Source organism: Neomonachus schauinslandi, chromosome 3 (assembly GCF_002201575.2).
Source record: "Neomonachus schauinslandi chromosome 3, ASM220157v2, whole genome shotgun sequence".
In the NCBI taxonomy this organism is placed as follows: domain Eukaryota; kingdom Metazoa; phylum Chordata; class Mammalia; order Carnivora; family Phocidae; genus Neomonachus; species Neomonachus schauinslandi.
The window spans coordinates 95,984,526-96,007,199 of record NC_058405.1 but is presented as its reverse complement, the minus strand read 5'-3'; the positions used below and the strand labels follow the sequence as shown (position 1 = coordinate 96,007,199).

The window sequence follows — 22,674 nt, the reverse complement described above, 5'->3', positions numbered from 1 at the left end:
CAAGGGTTTGCCATTCTCCACTTCCCCTCCATATGGGGAGCTTGGGTGGCTCTGTGGAGGAAAAAGAAAAAAGCTTATCAGGTGTTTTGCTTTTGTGGGTTTTTTTTTTTTTTTTTGTACACTATTGAACACATCACTGCATTTTAATCTGGAACAGAGGGTGGAAAAGTAGCATCTGGTTAATCAGAGGTTTATAGATTATTTGGTGATACAACTTAACTGTGTTGATGATGAAATGAAAAATTGTATGTCTTCCCTAGAGCAGCATTATAAAGCATCCTGCCTGGTACTTAAAATTGATTGTGCATTATATTGGTTAAAGAGTGGCATTCTGAAAATAAAATTAGGGCTGATTTGCATTTGTGTTGAAATAGCTGCACATGCATTTAATAAGAACGGTTTTTTCCCTTCTGGAAAACATTTACAGTTTGCATTAATTTATATTAACTCCATGTTTTCACTCAACATTATTTTAAAAGATAGGACAAACATAGATATAATTACTAAGAAAAAACTTCTGTAAGAATGATTGCTATATATTTCATTTGGGAAAATAAAATGCAAATGCATTTTTTATTAATTAGAGCACCAGCAATACCTCAGTAAATAAACCAAGGTGATTTAATTTTTTAACTGACAATTTTATAAAGCATTGGGAAACATTATATATCATTAATTTTCACATCTAGAGTTACATTTGTAGATGGTATCAGGATCCTCAATCAAATCTGTTTATTAGGATTTAAGCTCTATGACTTTGTTGCGTTATGTTTAATTTACATGTATTTCCTTGATTCGCACTCTACAGTAAATTCTTATAGCTTAGATGCGGGCAAATGTCTTTAAAATCATCAGTGACTTCCAAGCAGTACAAAAAATGAATTTCATATTGATGGTAAAGGAAAGTAAACTGCAATGGGTGATGCACACAGAATTATTATTTAAATAAGTCTTTTTTCCTCCTTCAAATATGATTGAGAGTTATATTCTCTCTAGAAAATTCCATTTTCCAAGAGGGTGTTTGCAAAGGCATTATATTAGCAATTAAAAATAGCAACTATTCCAGTAATTATAAGAACGAACTTAAAAATATATGCAAAAATAACAGAATAACTATCTTATTTAATTTATGATATATTATCTCTGAAAAGAGAATCAGGAGACTTAGTATTCAAAATTTTAATCACATAGTGAGAAAATATCACAATTATAGAATTCATGTTATAGGTGACAAAAAAGGGAAGCTTATAGATTTTGTTTTCAGTTTTTAAGTTATTTAGTGTAAATTATCAAAGAACTTTGGGAAGACATTCTCAATTTCTCTCTCTCTCTCTCTCTCTCTCTCACACACACACGCACCCCTCAAAAAAGCTTCACATTTTAAAAGGCCAGGTAAATACTACTGAGACAGTGAAATATATAGTAAGCATCTGGTTGTAAATCTAACCATAATCATCTAGAAAAATTGGCTTAAGAAATGGACAGTTTGGGCTCAGTATCAAAAGTTTAATAAATTAAGCATTGTGAGGCAGGAGAGGGGATTGAGTTTCAAAGCAGCCTAGAAGTGAAAAGCCAGCAGGAAAAGGAGCTCCTATGATACATCTAGGGCACTAACAGAAAAGCCTGAAATTGAAAGATCTGAGAAGTAAAAATAATAAAATCTTGAGACTATTTTGTTATAAAATAACTTGATCATTATGTGTTAATGACACATGAATCAATCTATCATCAAGACATGAACTTGGTCAGTGAACTGGCTTGAATGTGAACCTCTTTGCCCCAGGCACATGGTTCTAGGCTAGAAAATCTAAGCTCTAGAGAACTGGATTCCACTGAGACCAGGATTCACACCTATCTATTAAATGCCTCCCAAATCGCAGACCCCATGCTGGGCACTTAGGGTATGGAGGTGGACAAAATAGACAAAGGCCTCGAGCTGTGGAGTTTGTGTTACACGAGAAGAAGAGAGATAATAAGCAAATAAATCAACATGTTCCAGGTGGTGATGGGTTTCACTAAGAAATAATAATAATGAACCAGAATAAAGAAGATAGAGAGTAACAAGCCTGCTATTTAAGAGAGAGTACTCCAGGAAAGAGCTTCCTGGCACAGTGGCATTTGACAGAGACTTGGGGGAAGTGAAGAATGAGCTCCGTGGATTGTAGAAAGCAGTGTGCTCCTGACAGAGGAAACAGCAGGGAAGCTCAGAGAGTTTCTGCTTAAGGACCAGCAAGGTGGCCAGTGAGGCTGCAGGGGTGCCATCAGGAGGGCAGTGATTGGAAATGATGGCTCAGAGGTAGTGACAACAAAGGAGACAGATCAATGAGAGCCTTTGGGGAACTGTAAGAAATTTGTCTTTTGTTTTCATTAAGACAAGAGGCCAGTAGACACCTTTGAGTAAAAGAATGCTATGAGCTGGCTTCTTTTTTAAATAGCTCTCTTTGGCTTCTCTGAGAAAATTCAAGGGAAGGGAGGGTGTAGGAAGGGATGACAGCAAGCTTTTGCAACCATCCAGACAAAAGATGCTAATAGCTTGAACGGAGTTTCTAGCAGTGGAAGTAGCAAGAAGTGGTGCAATACGGGATCTGTTTTGAAGGTAGGGGTCAACAGAATTTGTTGATAAATTGGATATGGTGTGTGAGAGGAGAGAGACAGGAAGAGAGGAGTAATTGATGACTCTGGGTTTTCTAATCCAAGTAATTAGAAGAATGGAGCTGCCGTTTACTAAAATGGGGTAGGTAGTGTGAGGGAGATAGATAAATCAGGGGCCTATATTTGTGCATGATGATTTTGAGATGCCTATTTGATCTTCAAGGACAGAGGAGAATTTGTGAAGCATTTATCTTGGAAAGTAGGAGAATGAGTGGAGTAGAGGAATATTGTAAGTTTACCAGATAGCCCTAAAAATCCACCAGAGTTTGTGAATTTCCCTGAGGAACTCTAACATTCAGCCAGGAGTGAAAACTATTGAATAGGACAAGAAGATACAGGTGTTTGGTGAAGTGGTTAAGGCTATTGAAATTACTTGGAAGTATTCTGCCATCTACACATGATAGTCGTGGTATCGGAACAGAGGGGCTGCAAAATGTGTGGCTTAGAAATGTTCCCTAGCTGATTCCCCAGCCTCTTCCCAACATGAAAATCACCAATGTAAATGCAGGAAAGAAATTTTTCTAGCTTCTTTCAGGAGCATTCTCAAACTAATACCCAGAAACTTGACATTTATGAAGGGAGGCAAAGGGAAATTCATGGAATGCGTGTTGTGTCCCAGATAACTGTGTTTGCTGCTTCTCACATATCGTCTTAATTGATCCTCTCAGCATACTTTTGAGATGAGACTCTTAGCTCTACTTTAGGTAGTATGGGTAATGTTGCTAGCATGGGACTGTGCTAGCATTTTACCTTACCTGCAGTCATTTCTATCTGAAGAAGTTGAAAACATGCTTCCAAATATTTTGGTGTAAGGTAGGGGAATAATAATTTAAGTGCATACAACATATTAATAGATTAGATTCTGGAAGGAAACACATCCAGGTTTGTAATCTGCATGAGGAGAGAGTCCATGCTTTCCTGTATACAGGTATATTCTTATATTCACTCATTCATCTAACATTCATTGAGTGCTTTTGATAGGCAAGGAGCTATGTACTCCATAGCCAAATAAGACACAGTTCTTGCTCTCAAGGATTTCCTATTCTATCAGGAGAGTCAGATAATAGCACAGTGTTTCTGCTTTAAAGGCTGTACGCCTCTTGCTGTTTAATATTCATCAACTGCCTATAATTCTGGGCTTTGCAGAAATCATTCACTGCCTCTGCAGTGATCAGTTAATCAAGCATGGCCACAGAGGGGCTAAAGCAAGGGTGGTACAAGTCTGGATTTTGGAATTCAGGAAAAGCTTTTGCTAGCCAGAGCCCAACGTTCTAAATACAAAGTCAAAGGCTGGGAACAAAGCAATGTGTGCTCTTAGTTACCCTGAACCCAGGAGTTTAGCCCCAGGACAGAGATCAGATGGAAGCCAACCCTGCTGATCTAAATAGAGGCAGACCAAGTTCAGAAATTGCAGCTCAGAAACTTAACTGATTCAGAGAGGAGGTTTTGCTGAAACATGAACTAAAAAGTAGGAGTGGGTGTGGCAAGCCTTACAAGCTCCCAGAGAGAGATGACCAACTGAGACACCCCTCCGGATCCACACGGGTCTCACACTCTTCTGAATGGGCTCTATAATTTTCTCTATCAAGACTCAGGGGAAGAGGGGTTGTTCCCTGGGAGTGCTTACGGCTGTACCAGAAGGAAGAAACAAAACTACAGACCCCAGGCCCCCAGCTCCAGGGTTCCTTCAGAGTCCATGGTCTACTTCCATTCCTCTTTTAAAGCCACCTCACTCTGAGCAGTGTTTCTTTTTTACAAGAGGGGCCTGCCACCTTTGGTAGTGGTGCTGTGGTGTTCTAGAGGTGACTACTTGCCTGGGCTTGAGGGCTATACCCTAGAATTGAATTTGAGCTTTTATTACGGGGCAGGGCTTTGGACCCACTTTTCTTTGGTGATTTGCTGCTGCTGGAGAAGGTCCATTGTTGAGCTCTCTATAATTGGGCTTGAGTTTTAGGAGGAACTGAGTTCTAGATCCCCCTGCTAGATTCACCTGCCTTAGGATGTAGCTTGGTCCTAGGAGGGAAAATAGGCCATACTGTGACAGATATGGACAAGCATGATGCTGTGAGGCTGACTGGGGTTGCCCTGGATAATGTAGAGGAACAACAGGCAGAGGGATTCATCATTTATACCTGGTAGGATAGCCCTTTGCTAGCACATGGCTGGATGGATAAACTATAGCTCCTTTCAAAAGCTGGAGGTTGAAGCATTAGTTATGAAACTAAAGAAAATATATAGGCAGCTGGAAGTGATGGTTCATTATGATTATTAAAACAACAACAGCATTGGTACTTCCCAGGCTAAGGGGATATTTAAAGTATTATGAGATGCCAGCGTAGAACAGACTAGATCAACAGACCTGAAAGATTAGTAAAATATGAGATGAAATAGATGACAGAGAATGAATGGATCTGCCCAGTGAATGGGGACATTATTCAAGATATAGAATAATTTCCACAAGGCTATGAATTCTGTGATATGCAGTTAATGCCAGGGAAGGTACAAAAGGTTTAAAATGTACTGGCATCTTAAATATGCCAAATCATTGCAGAGTCCAACAGGCTTGATCCTGCTGAGAATGGCTATACCTTAATAGAGTTTAGTCTTCTGAATCTTGGATCATTTCTTTGAACTTTTGGCATAAATATGTTTGACATTGTGGAATGAGATGAGACCACGTTGGAGCAATCTTCTCAGACACCCAAGGGTGTCCTAGGACATCCCATTCTGTTGTTTATCCCAGTACTAGTAGAGGGTGGAGAGCCTCCAAGATGCAGCTTCTGCCAGTCCATAGATCCCTTTAGCAGATCTCCCTTTTGCTTCTGGGAGATGGTCCTCACTTCTCTAGGGCCTGGTTCCAGGTCCACTTCAAACTATATCAAGCAAAATGCTGGAAGAAAATGCAGATATCAGGGTGCGTGGGTGGCTCAGTTTGTTAAGTGTCTGCTTTCAGCTCAGGTCATGATCCTAGGGTCCTGGGATCGAGCCCCGCATCGGGCTCCCTGCTCAGTGAGGAGTCTGTTTCTCCCTCTGAATCTGCTCCTTCCACCCCACTCATGCTCACTCGCTCGCTCTCAAATAAATAAATAAAATCTTAAAATACAGATATCCTTTAGGCTGAGGTCCTGTATGTTGTATCATGTCAGAGAATCATGAGGGCTGTGTACAGCAAAGGGTACAAGTCATTTGGTTTATTTTTCAACATTTAAACAGTAAAACTTTTTCTAACATAAAACCATTAGATTGTCCCACTCAATTACTTGAAGGAAGATGGAAAGCTCCTGAAACACTGTTCATGAAAGTTTAGAGTCTCTCAAAGGCAACCAGGGCTATCTGATCAGTATGCCTAGGAAGGGGAGGCAGGATGCACACATTGGAGAGACCAAGCAGCACTGGCTGACTCGAGATGATACTGGCATGGTACCAGTCAGGGCCATGGAGGTGACTTTAGTCCGGAGGTGGTGACTGGACAGTTAAGTTGTAAGAGGGGATGGAAAACTGGGGTGATGTCCAAAGGATTACACTGGCCTTAATTTTTTATTAGAACTCATCAAGGGAAAAAAGTGATAATAAAAAATGTTTTACTGTAATTAGGAAAAATAAAGATCATTACAAGACAGGACACTGATGAGTATCAAAGAATGTTAATTTTTGGAAGGCTTTTTATATGCCAGAAACCTCCTGAGCATTTCACAGATCAGCACTGACCAATGGAAGTCTAATGTGAACTATACGTACAATTTATAGAATTTTAGTAGTCACATTTAAAAAATAAAAAAGATGTGAAATTAATTTTAATAATATATTTACTTAATGCAGCATATTATATCAAATAGTAATCAATATAAAATTTATAAACGAGAGGGATTCCTTCTTTTGTACTAAGTCTTTAAAATCCAGTTGTGTATTTTTTTTTTCCACCTAGAGCCCTGAGTTCATAGCCAGTGTTCTTTCTTTGATATCACATTTTCATATTTAGCCATGCAAGTAACACCTACCTTTTTTGTCTTTGTTTTGTAATAATTGACTTTATTTTTAAAAGCAGTTTTATGTTTACAGAATGAGTAGAAAGTAGAGTTCCCATATACCCCCAACAAACTCACACACACGTTCCTGCTATGATTAATACTTTGTATTAACATGATACTTTTGTTACAACTCATGAGTCAATATTGGTATATTATTAACTGACACTCATAGTTTATATTAGAGTTCACCCTTTGTTTTTTTTATACTGTGGGTTTTGACAAATGTATAAGGACATATATTCATGTCCCAGTATTATACAGAATAGTTTCACTGCCCTAAAAATCCCCAATACTCCACTTATTTATCCCTCTCTCCCTTCTACAAAACCTTGGCAACCACTGATCTTTTTACTGTCTCTGTAGTTTTGTCTTTTCCAGAATGTCACATAGTTGCAACTATACAGTATGTAGACTTTTCAGATTGGCTTATTTAACTTGGCAATATACAGTTAAGTTTCCTCCATGTGTTTTTTGTGTCTTGATAGCTCATTTCTTTTTATCAGTGGATAATATTCCATTGTCTGGATATACCACAGTTTATTCATTCATTTATGGAAGGACATCTTGGTGGCTTGCAAGTTTTGGCAGTTATGAATAAGGTTGCTATAAATATCTGCATGCAGGTTTTTTATATGGATATGTTTTCAACTTATTTGGGTAAATATCAGGGAGTGTGTTTGCTGGATTGTTTAGTAAGAGGATATTTAGGGTTTTTTCTTGTTTTTTTTTTTTAAGATTTTATTTGAGAGAGAGAGTGCGAGAGCACAAGCAGGGGAGGGGCAGGCAGAGGGGGAGGGCAGGTAGAGGGGGAGGGGCAGGCAGAGGGAGAGGGAGAAGCAGGCTCCCCACTGAGCAGGGAGCTGGACATGGCGCTCAATCCCAGGACCCCGGGGTCATGACCTGAGCCGAAGGCAGACACTTAACCACTTAACTGACTGAGCCACCCAGGTGCCCCAAGAGTATATTTAGTTTTATAAGAAACTGTCAACCTGTGTCCCAGAATGGCTATACAATTTTATATTCCCACCAGCAGTGAATGAGCGTTCCTGTTGTTCCACATCCTCACCAGCATTTGGTGTCATCAGTGTTTTGGATTTTTACATTCTAATAGGTGTGAAGTGGTACCTCATTGCTGTTTTAATTTTAATTCCCTCATGACATAAGATTTTGAGAACACCTGCATTTTTTTACACTAGTAATACCATCACTACCACTACTTGCTAACAATTACCAGTTCCTATGTACCAGGCACTAAGCCAATCACTTTTCATATATTTTCTCACAGGGCTATGAGTCAGATAACATTGTTATTGTGCATTTTACAGAAAAGGAAACTGGAGTTTAGAGAAGTTAAGTACATTGCAAGTAAATGTTGAATTCGTGACTCTGGTTTTTCTGACTCCAAATTTCATCTCTTAACTACTGTATCTTTAATTTGGTCTCAAAGTGTGATCCCTCAATCTCTTCAAAATCTACTAGGATGCTGGTCAAAATTCAGATTCCTAGATACTACTCTACTGCATCTTCACAATGGAGATCTGGAGTGGGAGATTGTGAGACGCACCCAAGACTGAGAACCACTACACTGTCACACCAGGATGACTCCAAGTCCAAATAGAAATTTTGATGTTTTTCTGTATCTTTCTTCATGCATTTGTCTTACAAAATACCATTATTTACATCGAATAACTTATACTGGGAACAGTCAAAGAATATCTTAAGTGTAGGTGAATAGGTGGTTTCTTAATGGACTCTTACTAGAGAGTACTATATAAATTTTTCTCCACAGCTTTCCATTCTTATATCTGAAAATTTCTGCCAAAGTTTCTTATTGTTAGTGCAGGCTTTTGGATACAAATTTTAAAATACAGGTCGTCTTTTCTCACTTAGATACAGATTTTTAAATAATACATCCGAATGAAGAAGACTGCATGTAACCAATAGTTATAAGGATCATGGGGAAGCATAGAGATAATTATGATAGCCAGAAAAAAATCCTATCGCACAACTACCATGTATCCCTCTGTGCTAGATAAATTGGACAAAGATCTTATAAGATACTTTCAATGTTATAAATCATCTACCTATTTAAGTCTATTTATTGCCTTTTTATTGGGTAGCTATTTGTATATACTATGTACATATAGATAGCTATATCTATATATATAGTGTATATATACACACACATACATTTATAAAGTTTATAATATATTACATAGTAATTCCAGGCAAAAAAATCAACATAGCAAGCACTCTATGAAACTTTAAGGATTAAATTAAATAGACACCTATTCTTTGTGAGTCTTGATGTAAGACAGGATGTTATTAATGAAATTTGCAATTTACGGGTGCCTGGGTGGCTCAGTTGGTTAAGCAACTGCCTTCAGCTCAGGTCATGATCCTGGAGTCCCGGGATCGAGTCCCGCATCGGGCTCCCTGCTCAGTGAGGAGCCTGCTTCTCCCTCTGACCCTCCCCCCTGTCATGTACTCTCTCTCATTCTCGCTCTCTCAAATAAATAAATAAATCTTTAAAAAAAAAAACAACATAGGTTTACATGATTTTAAATGGATGTAGAGATGACATCCACTCTGTAGAGTTGTTGCATTAAAAGCATTAGACGGTGCCTGAGTCACATTAAGCAGTCAATAAATGTGAGTTATTATTATTTTCACTATTATTATTATTCATAGGAAAAATTCCAAAATGGGAATAGACTCGGTAGAGTGGTAGAGTGGAAAGAGTGCTAGAATACCAGTGTGATGGCTGATGGTGTAAGGAAATAAATGGTACGTGACAAATGCATGGTATAGAGATTAAGTGCTCTAGAAATGGAAAACAGAAGAAATCACTTCTCACTGGAGTGGGCAGGGATGGCTTCTTTGAAGAGTCTAAATGAATTTTCAAATGTTTTTAGGTGGAAAAAAATGTGCATTTGGAGGGAGTATCTTTTCAGGGATGTGCACATTCAGAGATTTTAGCACTTCTTGGCAGATGGGAGAACCCCATTTGGACCCTCAGACACAGCACCCTGTGCCAAAATCTGCAGTGTGGGCAGAGATAGTGCCAAGGTGGGTGCTACATAAGAAAGAAGCGTGGACATAAGGGAGGAGAAGGCATCCTTCTAGTACTAATTGAAGCTCAGCTTGAATAGCAACTGTACACCTGTTTATAGCCAGACAATTGCAGACTGAAGACTACAGTCCTTGAAACAAGCATGTCACTCAGTCTGGGAAGGCAAGAGGCATAGCCACCTGGAGCCACAAATCCTACTAAGAAGAGCACGAATTGTTCTGTACATCACACAGCCTGTGTAGTTCTGTAGTCAGTAAGAAAGAGTGGGCTCGGGCTGGGACTCATTGCTTTCCTCACATAAAGTTGGAATTGAATAAATAGATCACAATCCACAATTTTCCCCATGGTGTCAAATGCAGGCTAAGTTGCTTTAGTATTTGCACGTGACTTAATGGTCTCGCGATGAAGATCCCAAAGAGGATCCCCGGCAAAACATAAAGTGCCTTTCCCCATACAACCTCTTGTCTATCTTGGTGTTTGCTAACTCTGAGGAGCTCTAAAAGCATAAACAAGGTTAGCATTACACTTTTGAAGCCATAAACACATTTTGGAAAGGCAGGAGCAATTTTGTAGCTCTACCTTCATTGGAGAGAGAGAGAGCATGACCTTGAGAGCTGGAGGTTTACCATCACTTTACAAAAACAATATGGAAGGAATTGTTCTAAATGTAGTCCTTATCTTTTACTTTATAGTCTTTAATAGCCACCCTTTATTGAGTGTTTATTAGGAGCCAAGAACACTATTAGGCATTTTTTAAGCTTTTAGGTAAAAATAAAACACAGATACAGGAAATCACACACAATTATTATTAAAGCAAATACCATTTTAGCCACCACCCAAGTCAAAGAAGAAAACGTTGCTAGCTACCAAGCCTCTCCATATGCCTGTCCTCCCTCCCTCCTAAAGTAAACACTGTCCTGATTTTTATAGTAATCATTTCCTTGTTTTTCATGATGGTTTATCACTTAAGTGTGTATCAGGATGCACTATGGCTTAGTCATCAATTTTCTAATTGATATGTAACTTAATTTTAATCAAGTCATCCCTTCCCCCAACCCCCACCAAGCTCTTTTCTCTTCCTTAAAATTTGTCTGTTGATGTACTTGAGAGTTTGCCCCAGGGTAGAGTTGCTGACTGTGTGTTAATTGTGCCTGTTCTTCTCTTCCTTGTATTTCCTGCAAATGGGAGTGGACTCTTGGTCAGACAGAGCTTTTAAGTGTTTGGCACGACTATAGGTAGTGTTATGTTCTTTTATCAGGGGGCACACTGATGCTTACTACGTCAATTTGTTATTTTATTGGAGCTTCCGAAATGGTAATACTATAATTATATCCATTATTTTTATCCATTAGCTTGAATAATTTTATTTAGAAGGAGGTGCATCCTCTCATCTACAACTTGGTTACTCAGTCATGCAGTTCCCAAAAAGGACAGATCAATGCTCTATTTTTTTCTTAACCTAGTTTTCATAATAATAAATTGGTTCCCCATCATCCTCAGGAGGGGACCAATTGGGACTTAAACATACCTGATGGATTCCCATCAACTATCATTGCTGTCCTTATCAACGTTCAAATTTTTCTTTGGCCAGATAGAACTTTTTCAAGATTGTCTTTTGATTCCTTTTAATATTATCCTAGTGTTTTTTGATAGCTTCCATGCTAGTTTATGTCAAAATGTTCCAAGATGGTCTGGTACATTTCTCATTCCAGACATAGATTCATTTCTCCAAGAAGCCCTGGTTTCTTTTATGATCACAGTCTGAGTGTGAGTGTGATAATCATTGCTACTAGGGTTGCTAGAATTAACAAATAAAAATACAGGACACCCAGTTAAATTTCAATTTCAAATAAATGACAAATAAATTTTGGTATAAGTATAACCCTAAAAGTCCACAGTGGACAACTTATACTAAAATTTGTCATTTATCTGGAATTCAGAATTAATTGGACAGCCTGTATTTCACTTGACAATTGATTGCAAGGCGGATGGTCATTATTGCTAGACTGTGTCAGTCCAGGTGCTCTGAGAAGCATGTGTGGTTAGATATGCAAGAGTTATTGGAGGAAATGCTTATGAAGGAACAAAGGGAGTCATTTAAAGGAGTAGAGAGAGGTCTCAGTGATACAGACTTCATCACTGTAAAGCGCAGCAGGAAGAAAGGACAGTTAGATAAGAGTTTCAAATTATAGTTTAAATCTAAGAGATACAAACATATAGGGGCTCCTGGGTGTCTTAGTTGGTTAAGCATCTGCTTTCAGCATCCCTGCGTCATAGGGCTCCCTGCTTAGCAGGGAGTCTGCATCTTCCTCTTCTGCCCCTCCGCCTGCTTGTGCTTTCTCTCTCCCTCTCTCTCAAATAAATAAATAAAATCTTAAAAAAAAGAAATACAAACATATGTAAATACATAAAATTCCTGGCCCACATTTTATTTTTTTGAGTATCTTATATATAACTTCATTTTTCCCCTGAAGATAAAGTGTTGCTGTGGAAAAGTCTAATGATAATAAGATATTAGTTACTTTTTAAGTTAAATGTTATTTTTGTCTAGGTGCCCAAATAAGGTTTTTTTTTTTTTTTTTTTTTAAGATCCCTTAATTTTACTTGGTGTTGATTGTGCTATGCTGATCTCTGGTATACTATGTGACTTTTCAATAAGTAGTTTTAATTTTTTTTTTTTTTAATTTCAGGATCATTCTTGTGAATTTAAGTTCTTAGTATTTGTCCCATCCCCATCCCCCAAAACTTGCTTTGATTTGTTTTCCCACTCAGAACTCCCCTAATCTGTATGTTGGATCTTCTTTGCCATCTACAGCATTTGTTGCTTTCTCTTGAGTGTCTTTTTTCACTTGTTTTTGGTTAACATTTTTTTTCCTTCCCATCTTGATTTCTGTTAGAGTATCATTTGTTGTGCTTATTTGCTCTTATATACCTCCTAGATTAGTCTCTATTTCTAATGACATTTCTTTTATTTCTGATTCTTTCCTGAGTGCTGTCCCTTTTTATCTGAGTTTTTCTAATTCTGATTGTTATTCTCTCATGTATTGTATGATTTTTTTTAAATGTTCTTTAGCTCATTTTGAAATAGTATGTTGCAGTTTTGAAAAATTTTTGAGCATGGCTTTTTTGGCAAGCTTTCTTTGTCAATAGCAGAAGTTGGCAAACTTCCTGTAAGGTGCAAGAGAGTAAATATTTTATACTTTGCAGGCCATATGTTTTCTGTCACAAACACTTAACACTGCTATTGTAGCATGAAAACAGTCTTAGGCAATATGTAAATAAGTGAGTGTGACTATGTTCCAAGAAAACTTTATTTATAAAAATAGGAAGAGGGCTGGGTTTGGCCTGTGGACTGTAATTTGTCAATCCCTTATCTGAAGGGATATTTTCTTTTTTATTTCATGTAGCAGCTTTGTTGTCAAGGCAAAACTTTTCATGGGGTTTGACCACAATAGTTTTCTGTTGATCATTCTTATGTGACTTTAGTTTTCCTGAACTTTTTTTCAGGTTTTCTTGAACTTTAAATAGTTAAAAGTTCAGATAGGCTTTCCAACTTCAAGGAGATCCTTATTTTTTGTTTTTATGTAGTATTTTAAAAATATGATGGCTTTTGATCCTAAATTGCCTGTGTCTGTTTACCTTTTGGCTGGATTTTCTCTTTTCTTCATCTCTGGTATCTCTGTTCTGCTCAATTTTGATTCCACTTCTAGTAGTTTTTCCTAGTATGGGGTTCTGTGTTGGGAAGAAGCCTGGCATGTCAGTTTCAAGGGTTCATAGGATCTAGGTTTCTCCAGCCACCTTAGATCTTGACATCAGCCTCTTAAGAACTGAGATTTTGTATAACTTGCAAGCTAACAAGTTAGCCAGTTTTATGGACATTTTCAAAAGACATGAGAATCTTGAGTCAGAGACAAAGAACATTATTACCCATGGCACAGCAAATATCATGAACATCAGCATATTTTTGTAAACTCTTCTTGTCCCCAAGTCCCATGGGGGTGAATGATTGGGAACAGATGAATACCTGCTCACACAGTGGGTTGCAGTATAGAAGAAGCTAAAGGAACCCAAATCTTTTTTTTTTTTCCCAAAGATTTTATTTATTTATTTGAGAGAGAGAGAGAATGAGAGACAGAGAGCACGAGAGGGAAGAGGGTCAGAGGGAGAAGCCGACCCCCCGCTGAACAGGGAGCCCAATGTGGGACTCGATCCCGGGACTCCAGGATCATGACCTGAGCTGAAGGCAGTCGCTTAACCAACTGAGCCACCCAGGCACCCTGGAACCCAAATCTTTTATAATGGGAAGTAGCATGCCTTCTCTTGATTTTGGAAGGAGACATTATCCTTTTTATACTGGAGAGAAAGCATGCCTACTCTTTGCCATGGAGAGGGAACAATATTTATCTTGCAGGACTCTAAACAAACTTGTATTTTTCTCCAGAGCGAAACACTATTCCCCTTCCCAAGATAATTTTTATACAAATATTCTTCAAATGATATTCTAGAACAAAAGACTATTTCTTGGTAATAAGACTCGGAGAAATGTGAGAGATCAAGGGGAAATCAACTCCCAACAGGGTCCCTTTTACTCACTGTTGGAATGCACAAAAATCTTCTACTGGATGTTCTTAAATTGATCCACTGTGCTTTCTAGTGAATATCTACTGACTATTTTTGGGTTTTCTTAATGTTTTGGGATTATCAGGTTGGTCGTTTGTCCCACAGCTTCTCTATGCTTTGTCCTATTAGATACCAAAGACATTCAAGCTGTGGGCTTTTGGGATTTAGAAATTTGGAGAGATATCTTGCTATCTAGTTTCATTGTAAATGTTGTGCTTTTGGTTTTGATATCTAGTTCTCTATTTAGCCTAAACCCATGCTGGCATCACTGCAGTCCATCTTCTCCAAATAACCCTGTCTTTTAAAGAAAGTATGCCTAGCCTGATTTTACTTTTTCTAAAGTCCTCATTTTCAACATCAACTTTACTATGCCATAATATGGTTATACTCTAAGATCCTACTGAGATGCCTAGGGATATTTGCCTCTCTTTCCCTCCCCATACGAAATGGTACTGAGTTGTTCTATTACTTTAAGTGGAAGGTCCAATTTTTTTTTCTTTTTTTCTCTAAGATTATGTATTTTCCTTTCATACTATTGTGTATCCCATCTAATGACAATTCCTCTCACCCTGTTTTTGAAATGTGGTCCAAAAGATAGTAGATTAGATAAACAAATTTGCTTAAAATGTATGCAGAGGATGCAAGGCAAAAATAATTATGTACTAACATTGGGCATAATCCTGGAAGATTCTATTGACCTTGTAATAATTTTTGATATTATATAGGCAAGCTATAGAAACTTGAGCTGTATTTAAAATAATAAAACATCTTATTCAATTAAACATTACCTTATCATTTTACCCAGTATAGCTCCTCCTTTCTCAAGGAGTATAATATTTATATATTAGGGGGAAAATAATAAATTAGGAGTAACATTGCCAATATAGCTGTTGTCTCCAAATTCATTTTGTCCTTTGAGTTCACAGCATTGGAGGCTTAGTATTTTATAGTAAATGGTATCTACTCATTAGTGTGGAAAATTCCAAATTTATCTGGCTTTTACCTAATGTTTTGTAATCAAGCAATAACTTGTGGGACTTTACTCATATCCAGCATCAGTAAATCAGAGGAATATCAAGATTATATAATTTCTATAATAAAGGTGAACAATAGAAATAGAGAAAAAATATTTCCCCTGGGTGACTCTGTTCAATAAATTAAAGGAAAACAAAACAAGTGCATGGAAGTTTTTGACAGAGCTTAATATTCAGGGGGTGAGGAGAAGAATTTTTTTGAAAATACATATATATCCTCCAAGATCTCTACTTAAGGAGACTGATATGGACCCTTACCCACAACCCCTTGCACACAAACTGTAAGTCAGTCCCCAAGGGGTTGTTCTCTCTCCCCAAGAATTTACAGTTTGGTAGGAAAGAGAAGTCACTTGTGACAATTGGGACGCTACACAAGCCAGTCCAGAAAAGTGGCATAAACTGTGTGGTGACTTTTACACTATGAGAACACTGAATGAAGAAAATCCCTGTGAACTTGAATCAGGGGGATGTGGGAGAGGAGCTGGGTCCTAACAGATCAGTCACATTTGGGAAGATGGAAGGAGTGGATGGCTTCTCCACAGGGACGACTAGCAGACCACAGAAGAGAGCTTCTCATCCATCTGGGAGGCAACTTTGATGTCCTATCAACTAGGATTAAACATTCATACAAACACTGCTGATTCAATAAAATAGCTAATTAAAGGGCATTTCTCTAGTCATTGATTTGTATAAACTGTGTTATTTGTTATAGATTCTCTCCACCTCCTCCACTGGTGCTTACAATCAACTATTAAGTGCAAAAAAATGATGAAATATTACAAGAAAATGTAAGCTTGATATTATTGATTGAAAAACATCAAATATAAATCACCTAGAGAGAAACAAGGAAATTAAAATTTGGACTATGCTTTCTAAAATTATATGAATACATAGAATATAGACAGTGGCAGGAGCAACACATAAGATCTAACCAATAGGAATTATAGTATTTCTAGTCTTCATGTGAGAGCATGAATAAAAATAAAAAAGGCTTAATACACGCTAGTATCTCTACCAGCTTCAGAATGCATTCCTTTGGCTTTTTTTTTTTTTCTTCTCCTTCCACTTCTCCTTAATCTCTTTCTGATTTGAATAAAGATATGACTTTAATAAATATTTAGATGTATAAGATAGATATTAAATGACATAATTCTCCCCAAATGATATAGATGAAAGAGAGATGGGAGAATATAAGAATATAAGAAGTGATCTAAACCAGTAGCAAACAACCCATCTAGGCTAATAGGTTAAACAGTGTTCAGTAATGAGAGATGTATCTTAATGTGTCTCATTTCAATAGAGGTCACATCCCAAGATGTCCTGAAACTATATTTGTATAATCTAAACAGATGACTCCGTGTGGTAAAAGGACTAGCTGTGAATCCAAGGACTTGGCCTCAATATTTTGTGTGTGTGTGTGTGTGTGTGTGTGTGTGTGTGTGTGTGATGGTAGAAGAATAATTCCCAGTGTTAAAGAGTCAATTAGTGGGAAAAATGCCAGGGACCCTTTAATGTCAATGGATGTTCTAGAGCTGCTTCACCTATATCCTAGACTATCTCTTGTTTTCAAAAGGGAAGTTCATGGGGGAGTCTGAATCTAGTACTAAATCCTTAAGAATAAATTGAGCATGGTGAAATTTTTACAAAAGATGGAAATTCTCCCTTCCCTCCAAAAATTGTTCAGGATTTCACAGTAGCATTTTCTCTTTCAATTCATGAAAGATTTCCCTGAATGGGCAATGTGCTTGGTGCTGTTTTGGGAATTACATAAGGGAAAAAGTCAGTTAACTATTATGAAATCTGAGTGTAAGAGATGTCTTAGTAATAATGTACTTTCCAAGGACAAAGATAAAGAGGTATTTTGAATTATTAGAAAATCTAGTCTTAGTTATGAAAACGAGAAATACCAAGTTCAGGGAAATTTATTCATCAAAGGCTGACTCCCTACATGAAAAGGGGAAATGTTATGCCAGTGTTTCTAAATACTCTTCCACATCTGACAACCTTTCTGTCATTTGGCGACAGAATCTGATTTGGAAAACTTTATTTCATTTCTAAAGAAATGTGAAGATCAGACCAAAAAAATATCAGCCAAAAAAGATAGGTCTTTTTTTATTTTTATTTTTTGCTATGCAAACATAACTAATTCATTAAATAAATACTCTAAAAAAAAATCAAACACAGACCCCTTGTCAAGCATCTAGTGGGTAAAAACAATGACAACAGGTAAATTTCACACATTCTTTTTATTTTATTTTATTTTATTTTTAATTTTTTTATTCTTATGGTAATCCCCATACATTACACCATTAGTTTTAGATGTAGTGTTCCATGATTCATTGTTTGTGCATAACACCCAGTGCTCCATGCAGAACGTGCCCTCTTTAATATCCATCACCAGGCTAACCCATCCTCCCTCCCCCCTCCCCTCTAGAACCCTCAGTTTGTTTTTCAGAGTCCATCGTCTCTCATGGTTCGTCTACCCCTCCGATTTCCCCCCCTTCAGGCAAGCGCTGTGAATTGTGCAAGACTGTTGAATCTCAGATCTGTACCTCTGAAACAAATAATGCAATATATGTTAAGAATTTCACACATTCTCAAATTGTTTTGATGTTGATTCAACTACATGTATGGAGAGAAAATACTACACAGAAAAATCATATGCATTGTTTTCCTGTCTTAATACCATTATATATGTCTTAGAAGGGCTGTTTGGTTAAAGAAGATGTGAGGTGTGTTAATATAACAACTAAGCAGACTCTACAGCACTAGGTCTCATTGTGAGTGAGCAGTTTGTCAATATCTTCAGGTCTCTAGTGAACAACAAGAATGGCTCTCAGGATATTGCAACTCTGCCTGCTTCCACCAGAGATCATAATTGGGCTATGAATTTTTACAACAGGAAAGTCTTCCTGTCACAGAGACTGACAAAAAGTTTAGTTAAATTAATGCCCCAAGAATCTCTTAACAGTATGAGTCGTGTACACAGTTATCACTTAAATATATAGTAACTTTACTTCTTTTTCTTTCTTTTTTATTCTTTTTAAAATAATTTTTTGAGATAGTTTACTAGTTAGAGCTTCTAAAATACAGCTTGTTTCTGAGGATTGCTCAACATACTGGTTTTCTGCCCAAAGACATGATGTGCACTTTGGGAAATTCAAGAAGCCGAGTGAGGTGAGTAGAGGTGATTGATAAATCGAAAGCAAATGATAGCAGAAGATGTGAACTAAAGCTATTTCTTGATCTGTGAAAAGCTAATTGGACACATTTCAGGCCAGGTCTCTGAAGGCACAGCTCATGAACTCTGTCTTCCTGATGCTGTGCTCATTAAGGGCACTCAATAGAGGCCTGGCTAATGCTAGGGAAATCCCCATCAAGGTGACACTGAAGAATTACCTCAGGAAAGAGAGAGTAGAGAAGGAAAAGGTAAGGAGAGACTCCAGGGCACTAGCAGCTTACAGAGTCCTATTTGCCTTATCTGATTTATCTGAAACTGAAGGATTTATCTCTAAAGGCTACCCTGCTTCTCAAAATCTCAAGGGACTTTGGTCTTTCTCTAACATATCAGAGTTTAGCCAGCCAGGCCTTGTTATTGGTGGTTGTTAAAGTAAATTTGGGATTTGGGGGTCCTGGGTCTACTATTTGACACGGAAGACTGAATACAGCACATATGACTAAAATATTTCTGGAACATCCTGTGTTTGGCACTGATGCTTAAACATTTTCATGATTATCTTGAATATATTTATCTAAATTTCATCACCCATCCTCAATTATTCGTGTTAATAATTCTAGGTAAAATGAAATGTACTGAATTGGTATCTCACTTTTAAAGAATCAAATATCAGTGAAAGACATTGTAGATGTTCACAATATTTTATGCAAGAAAATTTTTGAGGGACTTTGGAAATTCCTATCAGTATGTTGAGGATGCAACATGGTAGGTTATATCTACATGGGAACCTGAAACTAGGATTTGAGTCCATGAAAATTTTCAGAAGGAAGTGATAAAATCTAAATCCTAGAAATCTTCCTGACTATGTTGCAAAGTTTAGAAATTTATAACCTAAAATAGAGGGAATTTTGCTGGTCAATCTCTAGGCCTTTTGCAGTTATGAGAGTCTGATTCCATTCCATAAAAACTAGGAAAACCTCTTTACCATTGTATCAGGATTTTAAGTTGTATGGTATCCATGAGTTAGTTCATCAAACATATGAGGAAAAGTAGTCAAAAATATTCTGTTAATTTCTGCAAAACTCTTTAAATCTTTAATTTTCAGAAGTGATACACTGTAGAGAGAGATTTAAGTTTCTGAATTTTAAAAGTATTATCAAGGCAAGAATTGTTACTATGCATTTATGTAAACTAGAGAGTGTGAGGGAAGTTTGGTGGATATTAAGTTAGTCACTTCATGAAGAATCCTTATCTATTGAATTTTTTGTACTTTTCTAAGCATTTAACTGACTCCTGCTAAAATTTAAACATATGTAAGTAATTCATCATTTCAGATGATAGCCTTTTGATTTGTAAAATTAAGATCTCTCATAGAATTTTAGGGAAGGAAAGGATCTTGTTGGTCACCTGGTCTAAAATGTTTAATTTTACCACATAAGGAAGCAGAGGCAGGAGCTAAGTGACTTCACTTTTGCCCATACCTCCATTCTGTGATGAAGCTAAGGCAGGAGCCCATTCTGCTGAGATGTAGGCTGGCACATTGTCCTCTTATCCACACTGCACTATGGTTATATCTACTCGATTAGATATATTTTGCAGATGTTTGATTATAATTTTTTTAATGACAACTTATTATCAGAAGCCATATACAACTGAGCTGCGGACATTCTCTCTTAGAATGGAAGGTATTCCTTTACTTTTTTCTTCTTGGACATTAGCATTTTTTCTTCAATAAGAAATGAAGTAGAAAATCCTACATTGTAATTCCAGTGCATCACATTTCAAAAAGTAGTTTTTAAACTGTAAGTTACATATGATTAAGTTTTAATTCATGTCCTTAACTTAGACCCCAACAGATATAAAATAACGCTTTCAGCTTAGACAAAATAACCCATGCAAAAAGATGGACTCAAATCAAAGAAACTTTCCTTTAAAAAGTGATATATATACACATATACACATTATACATGAAACATATACAACTTACGTCTTTGTTTGTAACCACAAAGGAGATTTTATAATGAATACTGAAAAAGAATGCAAGTTGAACAGTTGACTTCAATCAAATAAATAAATAATCAAATAGGCTGAGAATAATTCCCTCTTGTCTATGCTTGTCCTGTGTCAACAGAAATCTTTGCACATAAACTTTCAAATCAACTGTCCAAAATGGAAACACATTCAAAGGATGAATGTACTAAAATGATAAGCAGAAGAGCAAAATATAAGGATAGAAACATTTTTGGAATAATGTAGACCCCTTTCTCCCTGGGGTGGTGGAAAAAAATGTGGGAAAATAGAGATTGCCATGTTTACTGGACAAACTACTCAATAGCTATTATACCAATGTTTCATTTTTTAAAATATTTATTTATTTGAGAGAGAGAAAGATAGAGCTCCAGCAGGGGAGAGAGGGAGAAGCAGGCTCCCCACTGAGCAGGGAGCCCTACGCAGGGCTTGATCCCAGGACCCTGGGATCATGACCTGAGCCGAAGGCAGACCCTTAACCAACTGAGCCACCCAGAAGCCCCTCATGTTTCATTTTTAAAGATTTATTTATTTTATTTGGGGGGGGGGCACAGGCACCCAGTGGGCCAGAGAGCAGTGGGAGGTTGGGGGTGGGGGAGGAGGGGCAGAGGGAGAAAGAGAATCTGAAGCAGACTCCCCACTAAGCCTCGATGGACTAGGGCTTGATCTCAGGACCCTGAGATCATGACCTAAGCTGAAATCAAGAGTACCACACTTAATGACTCAGCCACCCAGGCAGCCCCCCAACCATGTTTCATTTTTAAAATTTGCTTTATATTTTTACAAATAGCGAAGTCATTCCTCTCAAAAAACATTTCCATTGGACCAACACTATTAGAAGTCACTCATAATATGCACTGGACTACTTATTTTTGAAAAGTAAGCTTTCATCACCCAAATCCCACCTTTTTGAAGAAAAAAATCATATTTTTATTTTCTAATCAAACCTAGAGATCACCACTTTTTTTTTTTTAAACATATTTTAAAGGAACTGTTGTCACAATATTTAGGACAAGTATGATGGACGATTCACTAACAGGCAGGAGCACAACTCCTATTATCCTAGGATAGACCCTGTCTAGGAAGTGGCCAGTTCATGGACTGAGTAACTCAGACAAGGGTCGGGGAGCCAGGCTTAGCCAATAAAAACAAACTCAAGGCTACTGGCCACCCTCCCTCATCCATATGCTTAATCCCTTCCCACTGGAACCTTGTCACAACCCTGGTGCTAAGTGCAGTAACATCTGGATATTAACTCCCTCCAGCCTCTTCTCTGGTGAGCAATCTCCAAAAACCTGTGCCTGAGACTGGGGACTGCTTGTTGTCCATCTGTTTTGGGCAGGTCCTTTCTAGCAACAGGGAAAAGTAGTAATGCATCTAGATGAAACTGGTGGACTTTGTGTGTTGTACCCACTCACAGGAATTCAACTTCCAAAGAGTTAAATTGACTCTTCGATTCATATCCCTGCTCCAGGCTCCCAGTACCCACAGTAGGAGGCACACTCCTTGTAGGCAGGGAATTTGGTAAGTTTGTCTAGGTATTTAGTCTCTTTTCCTTGCAATCCCTCCAAGCCTTGCAGTGTGTTTGACACATGATAGGTGCTCAGAAAACTTTGAAGAGGAGAGGGTTGTGTTAAGCCAAGGGAAGGCTGGAGAAGGGACTTAAAATTTGAAGATTTTTCTACGTGTCCTAGAAAAAAGGATAAAACAAAGTGAGTAGTAGAATATCATCTTTAGTTATTATTGTTTGTAATCCACCTTTCGGAATTCCACTGGCAGCTGGTCGGGGCGGGGGGGGGGGGGGTGGGAATCCAGGCTGGAGGCTAAAGGATAAGGCCGTCCGTTGCCACAGATCGAGAGACGCAGAGCCTCGGTCCATAACATGGGACCAACACTTGGGTCCCGACAGGTGTTGGCAGCCCCAGTGGGCCTCTGGGCCCCTAGTCCCCAGCTGCCCCCTGCCTTCTCTGAGCGCTGGAGCATGCCCAGTGGCAGCGATCGAGCCACCGAGGGCTTTGCACGGGCGCGCTCCACTTCTCCGGGTTTTAGCAGGAGCCCGGG

General features: G+C 37.9%; 1 protein-coding gene across 1 annotated transcript in view; it reads left to right on the top strand.

Moving 5' to 3' along the window:
* Positions 1-22,674, top strand: part of DPP10 (dipeptidyl peptidase like 10) — a 1,400,194-nt gene that overhangs the window by 718,077 nt on the left and 659,443 nt on the right. The gene's annotated exons all lie outside the window — the stretch shown is intronic.